At 40.3% G+C, this 5,138-nt stretch overlaps 1 long non-coding RNA gene across 1 annotated transcript in view; it reads right to left on the bottom strand.

The window, feature by feature from the left end:
• LOC105005050 overlaps nt 1-2,828 on the bottom strand; it is a 7,408-nt gene extending 4,580 nt beyond the window's left edge. Inside the window, exon 1 of the long non-coding RNA XR_827281.1 lies at nt 2,496-2,828. This is a non-coding gene — a long non-coding RNA (uncharacterized LOC105005050). The remainder of the gene's footprint in view (nt 1-2,495) is intronic.
• Between the last annotated feature and the right edge of the window lie 2,310 nt (nt 2,829-5,138).

Below are 5,138 nucleotides of genomic sequence, written 5' to 3'. Positions count from 1 at the left end.
AGACTCTTGAGAGTCCCTTGGACTGCAAGAAGATCCAACCAGTCCATTCTGAAGGAGATCAGCCCTGGGATTTCTTTGGAAGGAATGATGCTAAAGCTGAAACTCCAGTACTTTGGCCACCTCATGCGAAGAGTTGACTCATTGGAAAAGACTCTGATGCTGGGAGGGATTGGGGGCAGGAGGAAAAGGGGACGACAGAGGATGAGATGGCTGGGTGGCATCGCTGACTCGATGGACGTGAGTCTGATTGAACTCCGGGAGTTGGTGATGGACAGGGAGGCCTGGCGTGCTGTGATTCATGGGGTCGCAAAGAGTCGGACACGACTGAGCGACTGATCTGATCTGATACATTTGTAAATAGGATGCATTGACAAAAGTTTGTGTGGCATTAGTTTCATTTACTTCTAATAGTCTAGAAGGAGCTATAACCTTATCCCAATCAAGGGGCCATTTTGCATCTCTAATGATTGAAATGTTAGCTCCAGTATCTAACATGCCTGTGAAATTCTTTCCCTGTATGCGTAAAGTAAGCATGGGTTTCCGATGTTCCTTTAATAAGGTAGATAGTGCAGCAGTAAGGTTGGTACTGCCAAAGCCTCCCTGCCGAACTTTATCAGATGCCTTCATTGGTTTGACATATGGTAAAAGTAATAATTGTGCAAAATGTTCCCTTTTTTGTAAGTATACATTTCCCATTTTCACAACATTTACCATAATATGTATTTCCCCTTCATAATCTTCATCCACAACACCGGTCAATACCATTAAACCTCTCATTGTGCAGCTACTACGTCCCAAAATCAGTCCCATTGTCCTGGGTGGAATCGGGCCATAATATCCAGTGGGAATTTTGTGGGGGTTGTATAATTCTAATAGTTCCATATCATAAGGACTAGGTATATCAATGCAAGCATTCTTAGATGTAACTGCTTGTAGCATCATAACATTAGGTCCTCCTTTTGTAGTGGGGCTAGAGGACGGCCCCTTTATTAGTTTCCCTGTTGTTTTTGCTGTGCACTGGGGTTCAAGGTGTTTCCATCCTTATCAAATTTAGAATGACATTCATTCAGCCAGTGGAACCCCTTTTTACATCTTGGACATATTCCTGGGGGTCTCTTCTTATTAGAAGTAGTATTATTTTTTCTGGCCTGTGTTGACATGCGACATTGCTTTTTCATATGGCTGGGCTTCCCACAGTTAAAACATTTGGCATTAGCAGCTTTTTGTACATTAAAGGTTTCCAATGTTGCCAATTTTGCTCTATGGGAACTAGATCTGATATCCCTATATGCTTTCAAACATTCCACAAGAGAGCCAGTCTCTCAAATTGGTCTAAGCATGGATTGACATTCCTCATTAGCATTTTCAAAAGCAAGTTGTTTTAAAATAATATTTTGTAAAGTCACATCCTTAATAGATTTTTCAATTGCATCCTTTAATTTTCCTATAAATTGAGAATATTCCTCCTCATGTCCTTGAATATTCTTAACAAATGAACCATAAGAGTTAGTGCTATCAACCTTTGCTTATGCCCTGCAGGCAGTTTCTTTAATGAAATGTAACATCTGAGGGGTAATATTAGCTAACTGCACAATCATATCGGCCATGGCTCTTGTTCCAGTGAGTATATCATAGGTTAAATTGGCAGGGTTACCATGAGATTGCTTGTCAATCATCAGCTGTCGGGCCTCATCATTAACCCACATTTGCCATTGCAGTAATTGTTGAGGATTTAGAACTGTCTTTGCTACTTGAAAAAAAATCATATGGCATCCAATGGTCAGCCCATCCTCTGAGAAATTCTATACAGTAAGGAGAAGTAGGTCCATACAGAGTGCATGCTTTCTTAAAGCTAGACAACATGCCAAAATCTAGATTAGCCCAAGTATTTTGGTCTTGGGCAGGTTGATTAAATTGCATTGGGAAAGCGAAAGCGCAAGCAGGCATCTCCCGAGGAGGAGTGAAATGATTAGTATGAGCAAAGTTAGCAATTGCTGTTACAGGTGGAGCAGAAGGAAAAACCTTAGATTTGGGCTGTCCGTTGAATGAAATGACCTCCGTTCCAAGTGGCTTCAGTTTTGACATATCCTGTATATATATGTCTCTAAGTTGTTTTTCTAAGGATTGTGTCTGATTGAGCATAACATTCTTATATTTCAAAGCACCTTGCATATCTTGTTCCTTATGCTCATATTCATGTAAAGATTGAATAGTTTTTACTTCCAAATCAATGTATGTCTTTCAATTTGTTCTATGATAGCCCGTATGAGTGACCATGTAACCCTTGCCGACATGCTCGCAAAACATTATTTTTAACCCTTTTCTATATGTCTAGATTGAGTGTCCCCTCTTCTGGGAACCATGAATTGTTCCAGTAAAATATGATAGCAGTCGTTCAACTGATCTCTTGAAACATTAACACCGTTTTGTTTCAAAAAATGATGCATTATAGAAATGAAAGGAATTTTACTGCTATGTTGTCCCATCCTACTTACCTCTTTCTGCAGGGGCTCATCGCTTTGTTCAGCCTTCTTTTCAAATCCCTGTTCGTGGCGCCACTTGTTGGGGATTTTCTCCCCGGGACTTGGAAGCAACGAACCTGAAAGAATGACACTCGGACAGTCTCTTGCAGGGACTGACAAGTTTATTTCTGCAGTCAAGCTTTTTTATAGAAGCAGAAACAAAGAGCTTAAAGTATACGGCCAGCAGAGTGCATACGGAGTTAACACATAATCAGTAAAAACATTTCAAGGACAGCGCGCTCTAAATGACTCATGGGCTTATCCCACAACCCGCTTTCACAAGTAACATCCCTATTTATTATTAAATCTTGGCACCGAGCATAACCAAAGGCAGGAGATGTTTTTCTGTCCATGTACAAAGCCAGGTACTTCTGGCCCTTCACCATTTTCCCAAGGACTTTCTCCTTTTACAGCTATTTTGTACTACGCTTCCCAACACGGCTCCCTGCATCTGTAACTGTATAACTGAATTTGTTTCTAGCCGCATGAAAGCTTTTAAGTTACAAATGGTTGCTCAAACTCCTGCTACTGCTGTAGCTTCCTCCAACTACTATTTGGGGCCCCTGGATCAGATATCCTCAATATGAGGATTAGGAGAATATGTTGCCTCACCAATTTAGGGACAACGCCCCTTGTCAGCTCGGAAGCAGTTATGGAACGAGAACGACGCCCCTTTTCCCTAGGCAACATAATTATCCTAAAAGATAAGGGGGGAATGAGAGAGTAATTTCCTAGGCAGGTTGATAAGGAGTCTAGGGGTCCCCAAGGAGAGAGGGGTCTGGAATTCTCAAGGAGGAAGAAAGGACAAATTTTTTTTCCTTCTCTACATTCCTTAGGATTATATAACAATAATGTATCCTGCCTGAGGACAGTCTCTGGATTAAACCTTCTGGCTAATTCTGTTACCCTAAAATGTAAATTATGGGAGTAGGTCTGGTGAGGTATTTACAACCTCCAGACATTCTTTGGATTCGTTGGAGAGTATATAACTTCATTGCTAACACTAGCAAGTGGGTACTCTTTTGCCCCCTTCTGATGTCTATGTCAGAAGCTTTCTCTATCTCCTTTATACTTTAATAAAACTTTATTACACAAAAGCTCTGAGCGATCAAGCCTCGTCCCTGGCCCCGGATTGAATTCTTCTCCTCCAGGGGCCAAGAATCCCGGTGTCTTCGTGTGATTCAACAACAACCTTTCAATACCTGAATGGGCTCCCCACTTTCTTCAATTTCAGCCTGAATTTGGCAATAAGCAGTTCATGATATGAGCCACAGTCAGCTCCCAGTCTTTTTTTTTTTTTGCTGACTGTAAAGAGTTTCTCCATCTTTGGCTGCAAAGAATATAATCAATCTGATTTCGGTGTTCACCTTAGTATTAAAGTCACTAGCTATTCTGACTTCTTGGATGTAGTTTTACCTGTTTATGTATATCATCTAGAATTGTGCCTAACCTAGAAGGCAATCTACAGCTACAAATTTGAGTTATGGCATTTTATGTAGCATTCTCTCACTTCAGTTTCAAATCTGCTGATATTGACAAGCCAATACTAGTCTCATGCCCCATGAGAGACTCTCCCCAAGGAGAGTCTTGGGAAATAACAGTTCATTCAGAACAGAGTTTGAGAGGACCTGAACATAAGACTAAAGATTTCAACTTTGGGAAAGCAGCTTTTGAGCATGAAAATAGTCATCAGAACTGTAGTTTATGAATATTAGATTAAACCTGTGTTGGAATCAGAAAAATGAATTGGAATCAGCAAGAACAGAGGAGGGGAGGTCAGTTGAAAAAAGTCATATGGCTGAAATTCCATTTATAGCCAAATGTCTTAGTCATCTCATGTTCATTGTATTCATTCCATATAGAAGAAGAAGCTTCTTTAGAAGAACTTGAAGAAGAATTTGACATTCTTGAGGTATAAAAATATGCTATTTCTAAACTTAAAGTAAAATTTTAAATCATATATGTTTATTTTCCATTTTCTAATTCTAATGTTTGTCAATAAAATATGTTAGTGACTTTAGAGAATGTCAATTCCATACTTAATGAGAATGCTGTTTATGGTATATATGGACAAAAAGATACTTTAAACTTATTTAGTTTTATCTTTTTTTTTTTTTTTTTGGCAGCAAATATTCAGATGTTTAGCCTGAGATGCCATCCTGAGAGGATGAGATGCCACCCAGCCATCTCATCCTCTGTCGTCCCCTTCTCCTGCCCCCAATCCCTCCCAGCATCAGGGTCTTTTTCAATGAATCAACTCTTCTCATGAGGTGCCAAAGTACTGGAGTTTCAGCTTTAGCATCATTCCTTCCAAAGAAATCCCAGAGCTGATCTCCTTCAGAATGGACAGGTTGGGCCTCCTTGCAGTCCAAGGGACTCTCAAGAGTCTTCTCCAACACCACAGTTCGAAAGCATCAATTCTTTGGCACTCAGTCTTCTTCACAATCCAACTCTCCCAGCCATACATGACCACAGGAAAAACCATAGCCTTGACTAGACGGACCTTTGTTGGCAAAGTAATGTCTCTGCTTTTGAATATGCTATCTAGGTTGGACATAACTCTCCTTCCAAGGAGTAAGCATCTTTTAATTTCATGGCTGCAGTCCCATCTGCAGT

The sequence above is a fragment of the Bison bison genome, unplaced genomic scaffold (genome assembly GCF_000754665.1).
Source record: "Bison bison bison isolate TAMUID 2011002044 unplaced genomic scaffold, Bison_UMD1.0 scf7180017864485, whole genome shotgun sequence".
Classification (NCBI taxonomy): Eukaryota; Metazoa; Chordata; class Mammalia; order Artiodactyla; family Bovidae; genus Bison; species Bison bison.
This window is presented reverse-complemented; position numbering and strand designations above follow the sequence as displayed.